General features: G+C 38.9%; 1 pseudogene; it reads right to left on the bottom strand.

Annotated features, from left to right (window-relative positions):
* Positions 1-1,569: 1,569 nt before the first annotated feature.
* LOC110919297 lies at positions 1,570-2,609 on the bottom strand (annotated as a pseudogene).
* Between the last annotated feature and the right edge of the window lie 12,174 nt (positions 2,610-14,783).

Here is a 14,783-nt window from a genome sequence, read left to right as displayed (position 1 = left end):
CGCATTTAAAGTTTTCTAAATTTTCTAAACAAACCTTCCCCCTTTACACTTTGAGTTTTAGAGGACTTTGAGTTTTAGAGGATAGAACTCCAACTAACCTAACCTGATTGATCGCATTCATTATTACCACTGTGATGTAGTACCATATGTTCAAAAAGGTGTACCTTGTTTGGCTTGTAGAACACCACTGTTATTTTTGTGATACCTGTATCGGAGCATATCAGCATCATCTTTGATGATATCCCTTCGCTTCAAACCTTCTTCTCTTGCGGTTCTCGTGGTGTTCTCTGCTGCAACTAAAGCTTCATTAAGTTTATGGTTTTCTTGTTTGAGTGACGCGTTATCTTCGTCGGCTTTCTTTATATAACTTATGAATACCATTTCTTTCACGGTCCATGCAAGAACTTGTTCTTCAGACTCCACTCTTAATCTTTCAGATATCTCCATTTGTAACTCAAGTTCTTCATGTAACCATTCGATTTCCTTTTTCAAATGGGCTACTTGTTATTCTGATAATCTTAGCCGTTCGTTCGCTGTACTGGATTCCATCGCTACTTCGTTTAAAGCCGATGCTAAATCATCTATAGCCTTCTTGCTTGTCTCCTCAGCTTCTGTTGCTAATTTCACTTTTTTTCTCAGCATCGCTAATTCGTCTCTCAGGATTTTAGCATTCAAAGATGAATCCAGATTACTCGTTTGACTGAACCCGTTTTAACCACCGTTTTGAAGGATATTGAGCTTTTCTTACAGGGTCACGACATCAAGCTTTGATTCTTCTAAGTCCATTTTAGTTTGCTCGAATTGTCGGGTTTGCAGCATCAATGATTCCAGCATATGTGATTCCAATTTATTCGTTTTCTCCGGTTCATTTTCGAGTTCACGAATCTGCTTCTTGAATTGCTCTAAAGAAGCATCCCTATCAGCTAACTTAGCCTCGAACAGCTTTGCGGATCCAAGCCGCTTGCTCAATTCATTGACCTCTTCATCTCTTGATTTGATCTCTTTTTTTTTTGAATTTGATAGACACTCTTGTAAACTCTTGAGCTCTGAAAACATTTGTTCGACTTTTTGAGGTGATAATCCTGCATTAGCCAACTCTTTAGCTTCTTTAACCTCTGCAACTGCTCGGTTTCTTTCGGTTTCTGTTTCATCTAGATGGTTGTTGCTTCATCTGTCCAATTTACAAATTATAATCATGTCAAAAGCATGTTTCATCACAATCTTTTTAAATTGTATATAATGTCATGACAATTTCAACTCAATTCACTTATGAGTTATGAACGGGCTAATTTGGGTTCATTGTGGGTCAAACGGGCTTACCTGAGGCTTAGAAGAGACAGCGGGCTTTCTGATGATGTTTCCTTTGGTTGACCCCCTATCATCCCTTTTTTGTTCCAATGGTTTCTTCTGAATCGGTGGTAGCGGTCGTGATACTTGAGGTTTGTGCCCAGTTGGTATGGAACCTCTAGAAACTGGTGGAGGGATCACCATTGACTTGTTGAACACTGCCGGCATTTTCGAGGGTAAAGGTTTCTATCCTGAACGTGGGCCAGGCCGACCTGGCCCACTTCCTTCATTTCTACCAACCTGTTTTCTAGAATCTACTGATGTTGATATCAACTTACCGACAGTACTTGATCTTTGACTTTGTTGACCATTACTGACAGCACTTGGTCTTTGACTTTGTTGACCATTACTGACAGCACTTAGTCGTTGATTTTGTTGACCAGCTTTTGGTCGCATTTGATTGGATGTAGGTAAGGATTTCCTCTCTTCACGATGACCGTTACTTAGTATTCTACCACTATTGTTAGGTTGCCGTTGTGGCGAATGCATCTCTTCAATATATAAAAAGCTCAGGTAAGTATTTACGAACTTTTACTTCCTGTAACATTTCAGAACAAATATAGAGCAACATACCAGGTCGTGTAGTGGGCCCACTTTTAGGAGGATTCTTGGGAGGAATTGGAAGTTCAGCATTATCGGATAAAAGAAATGAGTAATCCCTAGTATTCTTAAGCATCTGGATTTTTGCTTTAGGTTTTGCCTAAAAAGTTGGAAAAGAACAATAACGAATACAATAGTAAAATAAAAGTATTAAGTATATCTTACTGAATTATCTACTCTTCGAGGCTGTTGCCCATTGGGTCGAGGCTTAGATACTGCTGGAGTTGAAGAACCGTTCCTGTTCTCCTACAGAACTGGCAAGGTCCGAACTTGGATCCTTCTTCATCTTCTTTCTAATACTTTCCTTTAACTTTTGCCTCAATTCAAGGTACTCCAACTCTTCCTGTGTAGGCAACCGATCCTCTTCCTCTTCTTCTTCTTCTTCATATCCTTCGCCCTCCTCTTCATATTCACCACCTTCATCTTCATAATCCTCATATTCCTAAATTCATATTACCACAAACAACAATGTAAACTTAAAACATGAACCCTAAAATACCAAAAAAAAAATCAAAAAGATAATTCCAAAGCTGCTTACATCTAAATCATATTCTGCCATTATGCTACTATATCTCCAATCTTCAAATGTCTCCTAACCAACACTTCAACAACCACCAAACAAAAACTCAATTCATAAACTAAATTAGGGTTAAAAATCCTAAAATAAAGCAACCAATCAAATCAATAGCTTGCACATAGAATCCACAACACCAGAAATTAAACTAAAAAACATGAAAATTGAACTTTTTGAGATAAACTTTCTTATAACAGAGATTCACGTTGGTAGACATGTAAGATCTGTAAATAATACAACATAACAGAGATTCACGTTGGTTGATCTAGAAAGTGAAGATTAATCAACTGACCCAACACCAACAATCGTAAGCTACTATATCCCAAATCATCATCATCATCATCATCATCATCATCATCATTAAAACTTTGGTACCTTTGTTCCATAGCTAACTGCATCTTCAAGTTTCCCCTTATCCAGAGCTGTCTTTGATGATTCTAGAAGTTGACGTCCATCAACAGACGAACATGCTGCTTGCTACAATAAAATAAAAAATATGTACTTTGACTGGTAAGACACAATCAAATAATATCTGTTGAATTCAATAAAAGGTGCGATTCAATACCTTATGCACTGGTAGTAAGCTAATGATGTCCTCTTTTTTGAAAGGGTTGGAAGTTTTCTTTTTTAACGCAATCACCAGTCAAATATACAGCTCTCAGATGGTAGATGTAGGATCGGATTTTGACCCGAACGAGTCAATCAGAGGAGTTTGATCAGATACAGGTGCGGAAAACAAGTACCTGATGTAGAAACAGCTAGATATTCTCTTAAATCTCTTTTCTGATTAATTTGACAACGTTTACATTCAGTTCTCACACCGGCAGCACCTCGGTATGGAATCCAGAAGGTTACAAATGAGGTCCTCTTATGTGGTATTTATAGTCCAGGTAGGTTCCCTTATACGGACATGTCCGTATAAGCGGACCTGACGAATAAGCGGACCTCCCATGTCCGTATAAGCGGACCTGTCACAAAAGAGGATCTCCTATGTCCGTATAAGCGAACCTCTTCTCTACAACACATATTCTCTCTAGTTTTCTCGTAAAACACGCCCTAATCTATACATTACAATGAAAGACTCGATCTAAGACGAAATCAACAGATGTAGTGCACCAACAGTAGAGAGCATTAATTTGCAACTATAACATATAAATGGTTAATCCCAAATAATTTTTTATTGAGGGACTCCATCTATATTAAGTATTAACGATCAAAGAATAGGAAAAGAACACTAATAAGAATGAAAAAACTAAATACGAATAGAGTGGTAGAAAACAAAAGAAATATAAGATTTGATTTACCTCGGCCAAACTTGTAAATCAAGTGTAAATCAATTTACCAGTTCTGATCACTTTTCCTTTTGATTGTAACACCATTTAACACCCTCTGCAGCTTCTTTTTATGCCACTTTTTTATATCTATATTATTAAACCCCTTTTTGGATCTATCCCCACGTACTGTTGGGATTGAACCCTACCAAAGGAACAGATAATAAAAGCCAAAACTGGATCACAGCAGTAGATTCAGAATAAGCAGATGTTTGGTTGCAAGTCTCTCCCCTTGAAAGTGGTTTCAACATCTGCTGACCTCCTATCTGCTGATCATACAAACTGCTGACCTACAACTGCTGATCAAGACAAAGTCTGATAGAAGAACTAAAGCCCTGCTGCTCAATCTACTGCCTTGGTTCAAGCACTGCTGATCATGACAAGAACTGCTGGGATCACAGCAGTGGAAGGATGCAGCAGCAGTTTAAGTTTGTTTATATATTGAAATGTAATATCAGTAGTTAGCATAGCAGCGTTTGTATAGATCAGAGGTTAGAGTTTGTTAGGAGGTTAGATGTCACTTTCATGGTGACGTCAGCTTTGATGCTCAGTGGTTTGCAAGTGCCTATAATAGAACAGTACTCTGTACTGTTCTATTTAGCTTTTTCACCATCTTCTTTCTGCACGAACAAACACTGAGCTCGGGCTGAGGGGGAGTTTGCATATCATACATTCATCGGAGTTTAAAACTAAATTTAATCATTTGATTCAGTGATGAAAATGTATGATTGAAAGCATATCTTCTGTTTGATTGTGAAAAGTTTGTTTCCATATAATTTCCGCTGCACTACTCTTTCACTTGTTCATCTTATTTCAAACACAAATCACAATCAATCCAAACTCAGATCCTAACAATTGGTATCAGAGCCTGGACAGTCAAATTTGATTTAACAATCATTTTGACATAAATAGTTCGGCTCAAAATTGTTGATACTGATCGTTTGTTTGTATTGTTGAAAAACAGAGTAAGGTTCAATCACCGATAAAGTTGATTGATCAGTGCCTGTAAAACAACCAGAAAGATGTCGCAATCTCAAGATAATAAAAACAACATTGGCTCTTTGTTTAAACCACCCATGCTGAAAAGAAATGAGTACAACATCTGGGAGCAAAGGATGTGTCACATCCTCGCTCAGCAAAATACTAGATGTTGGAGGTCTGTCATTTTCGGTCCTCATGTTCCTATGGTGCCAAGCGCAGAGGACGCCAAAAAGTCCGTTCCTAAACCAACTGAAAATTACACTGAATTGGATTTTCAGAAGTTTAAACTGGATGCCAAAGCGTTTAGCATCATAGCCTCTGCACTTCCCAACGAAATCTATGCTGGACTATTACACTGTAATAGTGCAAAAGAATTGTGGGATGCATTGAAAGAACAGTTCGGAGGAACGGAAGAGGTTATCGAAAACAATAGGGAAATTCTGAACCAGCAGTACGAAACATTTTGTCATATCTAAGGGGAGTCACTAACCCAACAATTTGAACGTTTCAGTTGTCTCATCAGTGAACTGAGGCTTGTTAAGGTTACATTTCCGAATGCAACCCAAAATAGCAGGTTCCTTAGATCACTGCCAGAAAAATGGGACACAATTGCTTTTGTCACCAGAAATTCAGCTGAATTCAAAGATCTGACCCTGACCCAACTCCATGGTAGACTCCTGACCTATGAAAGGGAGTTAAACCAAAAAAGGAAGTTGCAAGAGTCTGGTAAAGTTGCTGATGACTATTCATTCGGCAGCACAACTCTGTTTGGTCAGGAAGAATCTGGCAGCAGCAGTAAGGATCAGAGTTATGATCACTTTATTGACATAACTGCTGGGGGTAACTTTGCCAACTCTGATTCTCACTCTGCAAATTATGCTTTCACAGCAAATACTGAAAACCAGATGTCAGATAATTTGTGTTTTGAACTGAATGATTTGCAACATTTTGATCCCACTAACTTAGAAGAGATGGACATCTTGCATCAGTTGGCCTTGCTTAGTGTAAGAACAAGCAAGTTCTACAAAAGAACAGGGAGAAAATTTCCAGGGCTTCATGGAAATTTAAGGGTGGGGTTGGATAAGTCGAAAATCAAGTGTTACAAGTGTAGTAGGCTAGGTCACTTTGCTAGGGAATGTAGGATTCAAACTACTGGTCCCATAATAACTCACCCTAGCTCAAACCCTAGACCACAACAACAAAACACTATGCACTATACCCAATATGCCCCTGCAGCACATGTTAACACTGCTCATTATGCTGCAACCCCTGTACCTGTGCATTATGTTCAAACCACTGTTCCACAAATTCAGTATGTTCAAGCCCCTGTTCCTCATGCACAAGTGCAACATGTTGCACCTCAACCAGCTGCTCCAACTGTGACACAACCAGATCAGCAAAGCTTTTTCACACAAGGCTTTGTTGATTGGAGCAGCATGCCTGATGAACTTGGTGATGAAAATTTTGCTCTATATGCTTCTAATGATGCTTTTAATGATGAATTCTGTTTGATGGCATTAGAGTCAATACCAGAAGGGGATGAAGCTGAAGGTGAACAGCTAAGTGCTGAAACAGTGGATGAAGTTGCTGAAGAAGTGGTTACTGCAGTTGCTGGTGAACTACTGCTGGAAGAAAGTTCAGAAACCCTGATTGAACCACTGACCGACCCTTGGTCCGAAGAAGACAAAGAGAAAGAAGAGTTGAAGAAAGCTGGTGATGAAGAAGAGAGAGCTGATGAAGAAGATAATCATCAATGTGATTGTGCCATGATGGCTGCTGCTAAGGTATCACCTCAAGTTCTTGAAAAACTATGTTCAGACAACTGTGTTATTGCATTTGTTAACATTAAAGAGGTGAATGAAAACCTTAGAGATAAAGTCTTGTCTGATGAGGTCAAATTTGAAAAGTCATTGAAAGAACTTAGAAACAAATTGGCTGAAAAAGATAAAGAGATCAGCGGTTTAAAAGAAGAACAAAGCATAACCAAAACTCAACTCCAAACTATGGTAGAAAAATACCAAGTTTGCAAAAAGGAGTTAGAGTCTACCCAAATCACCCGTGAAAGATGGGTGGAGTCTTACAAAGGGTATGAGGTTATGCTTGAGAAACAGCTTAAAAGCAATGTCAAGTTTTGTAACACCTCGAAATTTTGCGTCCAATAATGTATTGACACGTGTCTTAGGTTTACACGTGGTATTAAATACTAAATAAAGGACTAAAGTTGACAAACATTGAAAGTATGTGAATCCGAGGGTTTGGAATGTCAACAAGAGATAAATATACTGTACAGTAACCCTAAATGATGCTCGTACCTTCAAACGAAGAAATCATGGATCGTACGGAACGAAATGCGGAAGAAAGTGAGAGATTTCAACCTACAGGGGTTAAATGTGTCAACATGTTTAAGTTATACCTCTGAGTGGCCATTTAACGAACCCGAGACTTTGTAACAGTAAATTTCGCTCACTAGAATATACGATATAAATTTTGCAAGATTTTGTTTTAAAACGAGAAAGTTATGATCGAATTCGTATGCGAGGGGTTAAAAGCGTCAACAATGAAAGTTAAGACTTATCGGGTAATAAAATTAACCAAGGGTTAATAAGTTGGGTAAAAGTTCCAAGGCCCTTATTCGTAAATAAACGAGGCCCAAAACGCAAAGTTACCCCTTCGAAACCGAAAGGCCAGGGCAATAATTACAAAAGATTTGAAATCTTGAAAAACAAGTCTCAGGCGGGCCGCGTTAAAGAATCAAAGGATCTTACGCGGGCCGCATTGTCAATAAAGATATGGGCTCTGACGTATAGATTCAGGCGACCCGCGTAAAGGTTGCATGATCCTTAACGCGGGCCGCGTCAGCCCCCCAGATGCAGAAAACGTGGACAGAATCACTGTTTGGTGTTTTAACCGACCTTAGAGGCAATAATGAGAGCATGGGCGCCCCCTAAACGTCCCCTAGCACCCAGGGACAGTTGTTGATCATCCATGAACAATTATAGGTCTTGTTGTAATGATCTCATGCTTCAAATTCCACTATAAAAGGCCTTGTTGTGCACGCTTTAGAAACACACCTAAATCTGCTTTCTTGATCACATCTGGAGCTCAAGAAAACTCTTCTAGCATCTCTGGTCGTGTACCAAACTTCTGTAAGTGTGCCTAACCCTTTGTGGTTTAGTTTTTGTATAGTTATAGCTTAAAAGTCAATTCGTCGTAATTAACGATTGACTTAGCGATAAATCACAAATGGTCCAGTGATTTGTCGAATCAAAGGTAGTTATATGTTGGTAATCATGTGGGCATTAAACCCCTAAAAGGGCACCCTCTGATTCCCACTCTAACTAGTCCGAATGTCGAGTCAAACTTGCTTAGAAAAAGTCAACAGAATGCTAATTTGCGATTTTATGCATAATCAGTAATGTAGATGGCGTGTAACCTATTTTAACACTCATATAACATGATAATAAGTATATTAACTAGTCTAAGCTTGTTTGATCCGACCATTTACTATTTTGACCCGGTTCGGAACCGAAAGTCGTAAAGCTTTGACTTCAGTTCTGACCCGTTATGGTATGATTTAGATATGCCTTAGGACTCTCTTAAGACCAGGTTACATGATGGTATAACCCTCTGTGGCCGGTTCGTTGGTTGTCCGAGTCTTTCACACATTTCCGTTAAAAGCTCAAAAGTTGACCATAACGCCCTTTTTACTTTAAAACGAGAATTTTGGACATGTGAAAGAACAATAACCTTAGTTACTGATATCTAAGCATGTCCCTAAAATTTCACGTCAATCCGAGGTCTAGAATAGGAGTTATGCTAAATAGCGCAATTACGGAAACTTTAGTAATTAAACGGCGCAATTAGCATAAAGCCTATCTAAACCCAAATTTCGACACCAAACCTTTTACACACTGATGTAATATAATATTTTGAGATTTTTAAAGATTTTTAATTATTTTTAACCTGCTCATAACCTGTGGTTATGGCATCGATTCGGTAAATACCGAATATACCCTTTTCGGACATAACTTGAGTTCTACATGGTATTTTGACCCGATTCCAGTTGCTACTGATTTTAAATAATAAATAAAGTATTTTGAAATTTATAAACTGTTCGGAAAACTCAGATTTCCTGTAGAACTCAGAAACCTCTCTTATAATCTTAAAATAGACCGAAATACCCCTACGGGGCGTATATTGGGATTAAACTCATTATGGGCGTAATGGAAGGTATCCTACTGATACCACAACCTCTTTAGAGCATAATAACTTAGGAAACCTGTGTAGGACTCTTACGGTTACCCGTTACGCCATTTGCGCACACGGTTCGGTTTATATAACTAGTTTACATGAACTAGCCGAAACGGGTCAAACCTTATCGTTTTTACTTCAAAATCCAGAGTGTGGTTATATTACCCACATAAAACAAGTCTTCAAACTTGTTGGGTCCAAACCACATTCCATTCCCGGTTTTCGCCTTTCACGCGATTAAATCGTAATTATCCTTTGAAACTGACCGGTCTAAGCTAAGGCTAATTTAAAGACCCGTTAGGATTCTAATAGGTTGTTATAAACCTTCGTTCCAGAATAGGAGACCAGTAAAAGATACTTGCATTTGTTTATTGAGGTTATTACTTGCTCAGGTAAATACTTTTAACTTATTTTCCGTTATACGGGCTTGGGTTACGGTATATAAATACCGCTTGGTCAGGCAATTGACCTCAACTTATTAGTAGTTGGGTATTATCAATGTGACACGTTTAAAAATTTGTTTTGTTGGCTTTACGCCTTTGGGAGCTTAATGACCATGTCCCGGATATCCTTGGCATCATTTTACGAAATGGCCACGACCTCGACACGCGGGTGTAGGCGTACACCCGACAATGTGTCTATAATTATAAAGGTATAACCGTTGGTTTTCCCGCCACGGCTTTATGCTTTGTGGCGTGTCTATTAACCTTAAACCCGGCACGACCCGGGCGACTGAACGCATAGTGAACATGTAATTCTTTTACAAGATTAATTGATTAATTATCCCAAGTTATAAAGAGTTTGTGCCTTGTGCATTCAAATCAATTTTATTAAACCTTTTTACAAAAAGTGTCGGTTGAATGTATTTACCAGTGTAAACTGACGTATTTTCCCCAAAAAGATTAAATGCAGGTTCTGTACGAAATAGGCTGGCCACTCCTTAGCATTGTTAGAGTCTCGCAAGCTCGGGATACCACTATCTGTTGAACAATAATTCTCTTTTTATTTTGATCCCCTGTGGATTTATTTCGACTACTTGTGATATTTGGATATTACATTCGATGGTTGAAATATATCAATCTTTATGCTTCCGCTGTGCATTTAACTATTGTGTGGTTTAACTATATTGTTGCCAACTACGTCACGGTAATCCTCCACCGGGCCCACCGGTGAAACACATGGAAATCGGGGTGTGACAAGTTTGGTATAGGTCATAGAAAATATGATGATATTGCAAGCACTGCTGTAATGCAAGCTGTTTCTTCTGAAATCATACCAACCAACAAAAATGGCCAAGAGGTTAAAATAACCGACAAACTTGGTAACAAAATGACTCTGGAAAGATCTGTGGGATCTTCAACTTTTGAGGAAATTGAGAAATACCAATTTAAACCCACATGATATCCTTGAAAATTTCAAACCAATGGATTTCACAACCACTGATGGTGTCAAAGCTCCAAAAGCAAGAGTCATTCCTATCAAAGATATCCCAACAGAGGTTCAAAACTCTGTTGCAAAGGAATCTGAGAAAAGGAAGAAAAGAGAAAAGATCAAAAACTTGTTTTGTGAATTCTGTGAAAAGAAGAATCATCTAACAAAAGATTGTTTTCATCTAAAAACATATGATATAAACAAAACAAGCATCATTTTACCTGCTGAAAGCCGCACCATCTGTGGTAAAGATAATCACAAAACTCAAGCATGTGTGTATCTCAAAAACTTTGACATAAAAAAGAATGAATACACTGCAAAAACATCCTTGAGTCCATCAACATCATCTGTCAAGTTCACCAAGAAACAACCACTGTTTGTCCCTGTCCAAACAGCTGTCACAAAACAGCTGAACCAAAAGTCTGTCCAAAGAGATGTACAGGTGACTGATGCACCCCCTGCCAATCAATTCAGAAAAGGCAAGGAAAAAACATCATACCAAAGGATTCCACATGTTTATGAGGCTTACAAAAAGCCCTCTAAACCAAGAGTGAACAGACATCCTTTTGGTTATCAACAGATGATGGGTCAAGACCCCCAACAGTGGTTAGAGGAAAACATTCTCAAAAATGTTCAAACCCCTGTGCTAACCACTGTCCATGCACCTGCCTCCATCCCAGACACTGTTTTGACCCCATCCAAAGCCCTGTTGGCTTTGGAGACCTCTATGAACTAATCCTTTACTTCATGTGCAGGGAGCTTCTACATGCTTAGATAGTCTTTGGTATGTAGATAGTGGAGGCTCCAGGCACATGACAGGTTGTAAAGCCCTTCTTCAAGATTTCAAAATTCATGGAGGGGGTGATATATCCTTTGGTAATAATAGTAAGGGAAAAGTTCTGGGGTCTGGTATAGTAAAGTCTGGAAATGTAAAATTTGAAAATGTCAATCTTATTGATAATCTGAAATTCAACCTCCTGAGTGTGTCTCAAATGAGTGATAAAGGGTTTGGATCATTCTTCACAAAGGATTGTTGTAGGATTGTTGGACCAGAAATGGTTAGTAAGATTGAAGCAATAATCAAGAAAGGCTCAACAAAACTTGTTGCTCAAAGAAGTGGCAATGTTTATGTTGTTGACATGTGAAGAGAGTGTCCCAGAGTTGATGCATGTCTGTTCTCAGCTGCCTCTAACAAAGAGACAGAGCTATGGCACAAAAGACTGGGACACACAAATCTCAAAACAATCAATGAAATTTCAAAAAATGGCTTAGTAAGAGGCTTACCACAAAAAATGTTTTCATGTCCTGAACACTGTGTTTCCTGTTTAAAAGGAAAACAGCACAAGAGCTCTTTTAAGTCCATTGAAGAGTCCAAAACAACCCAGTGCTTGCAAATGCTGCACATGGATTTGTTTGGCCCAGTGCAAATCATGAGTCTCAAAAAGAAAAGATATTCTTTGGTTATTGTTGATGACTTCTCTAGGTTTACATGGACTTTCTTTTTACACTCAAAAGATGAGACTACAGGCATTTTGCAAGACTTTGTGATACAGGTTGAAAAGCAATTTGACCTTCCAGTAAAAGTCTTCAGGAGTGACAATGGCACAGAATTCAAAAATAAGGAGTTGGATGCCTTCTGTGTGAAGAAAGGGATTGTAAGGCAGTACAGCATCCCTAGAACACCAGAGCAAAATGGGGTTGTTGAAAGAAAGAACAGAACATTGATTGAGGCTGCCAGAACCATGCTTGCAGATTCAGGTTTGCCATTAACTTTTTGGGCAGAGGCAGTAAACACTGCTTGCTATGTCCAAAACAGAGTTTTGATCAACCCCAGGCACAAAAAGACTGCTTATGAAATTCTGTATAAAATAAAGCCATTAATCTCATATTTCAAAGTTTTTGGTTGCCCATGTTTCATTTTAAACTTAAAAGATTCTATCTCAAAGTTTGCAGCCAAAATTGATATGGGATATCACTTGGGATACTCAACCACTGCTAAGGCCTACAAAGTGTTTAATACATGGACCAAAGCAGTGGAAGAGACCTTGAATGTAAAGTTCAATGAACTTTCATCAATGAAAATCCCTGCAAATCCTGCAGAATTGTTTGATCTTGAAAAATTCACTTTTGAAAATACTGCTATCAAGATTAACACTGCAGGTCCATCAGAAGATTCATCACCAGACTATGGATATGAGATCATCATTCCTCAAAAGTCTGCTTCAACAGGGAGAGCATCAGTTGTTCAAAACAGTTGTCAAAGCTCAACCACTGCTACCTCAACAGTTGTTGACCAAAGTAGCCCTTTAACCACTGCTTCCACCTCATCAAACACTGCTGACAAAAGTCCTCAAACAGTGGATCAAAGTCAGCAGGTGTCCACACCTTTACCCCCAATGCCACCACCTTTTGAAGCCACTCCTGGGCCATCAAAGTCACCAGCAGTGGTTAGCTCAGATGATACACATCTGCAGCCTTCACCACAAAATGCCATCATTCCATACCAAGGAGAGCTGATCTTCTTGAAATCTCATCCACCAGATCAAATCATTGGCAACATCAATGAAGGGGTGCTCACAAGAAAGCAGTCCCAAAACATTTGTCTTTTTGCAGGTTTTCTATCACTCCATCAGCCAGTCAAGTACCAAGAGGCACTGAAAGACAACAGCTAGGTAAAAGCTATGCAAGAGGAGCTCCAACAGTTTAGAAGACAACAAGTTTGGGAGCTTGTTCCATTGCCAGAGGGTGTGAGTCTTATTGGCACAAAATGGGTCTTCAAAAATAAAACTGATGAAAGGGGTATTGTTGTCAAGAATAAAGCCAGGCTTGTGGTTCAAGGTTTCAGACAAGAAGAGGGCATTGACTATGATGAAACATTTGCCCCTGTAGCAAGACTTGAAGTTATCAGACTCTTTCTGGCCTTTGCTGTCAACCACAACATCAAGGTGTATCAAATCGATATCAAATGTGCATTCCTCTATGGTAAGATTCAAGAGGAGGTTTATGTTTGTCAACCTCCAGGCTTTGAGGATCCATTTAATCCAGATCATGTCTACAAGCTAAATAAAGCTTTGTATGGCTTGAAGCAAGCACCAAGAGCCTGGTATGAAACTCTTTCCACCTTTTTACTTTCCATTGGTTTCACCAGAGGCAGGATTGATAAAACACTGTTTTTAAAATGGAGAGGGAAGGATTTGATGATTGTCCATATTTATGTGGATGATATCATTTTTGGAAGCACATGTAATAAAATGTGTGAAGAGTTCAGGCAACTCATGACAGCTGAGTTTGAAATGAGTGCAATGGGTGAACTCTAGTGCTTTCTTGGTCTCCAAGTAAGGCAGCTGCAAAATGGTACTTTCATCCATCAAGGCAAATATGCCAAAGAACTGTTAAAGAAATTTGATATGGATGACTTTAAACCATGTAGTACACCCATTGCAACCAATAAATTGGTCATGTATGAAGAAAAGGATGATTTGGTTGATCAGACCTTATATAGAAGCATGATTGGGTCTTTATTGTACCTAACAGCATCTAGACCAGATATCATGTTTGCAACATGTGTCTGTGCAAGATCCCAATCAGCCCCTAGAAAGTCAAACCTTATTGCTGTAAAAAGGATATTCAGATACCTCAAAGGTGCTCCCACACTTGGTATCTGGTATCCAGCCGATGGTAAAATTGAGCTTTCAGGTTTTTCAGATAGTGACTTTGCTGGATGTGATAAAACAAGGAAGTCCACTTCAGGAGGGTGTCAATTCCTAGGCAATTGCTTAGTGTCTTGGCAAAGCAAAAAGCAAGCAGCTGTTTCCACATCCACTGCTGAGGCAGAATACATAGCTGCTGCAAGCTGTACAGCCTAACTGCTCTGGCTTCAAAATCAGCTACTGGATTTTGGTATCACTGCCTTGAAGACACCACTTATGTTGGACAGCCAGGCAGCAGAAAATATCATCAAAAATCCAGTTTCCCATTCAACCACCAAACATATCGACATCAGACATCACTTTGTGAGGGATTGCTATGAAAAAGGTTTGATTTCTCTGCATCATGTTCCAACTAAGGATCAGCTGGCAGATGTGCTAACCAAAGCATTAGACACATCCACCTTTGAAAGCTTGATCTCTAGGATTGGCATGCTTAACATGGAATAACAAGCAAAATCCTGTTTTTCCATGAATAAAAGCAATTAAATGTTTTCAGAAAATCAAAAATCCATCTTTAAAAATAGCTAAAATGAATTTTTAAAATCCTAAAAGTCTGCC

Source organism: Helianthus annuus, chromosome 16 (genome assembly GCF_002127325.2).
Source record: "Helianthus annuus cultivar XRQ/B chromosome 16, HanXRQr2.0-SUNRISE, whole genome shotgun sequence".
Lineage (NCBI taxonomy): Eukaryota > Viridiplantae > Streptophyta > Magnoliopsida > Asterales > Asteraceae > Helianthus > Helianthus annuus.
This window is presented reverse-complemented; position numbering and strand designations above follow the sequence as displayed.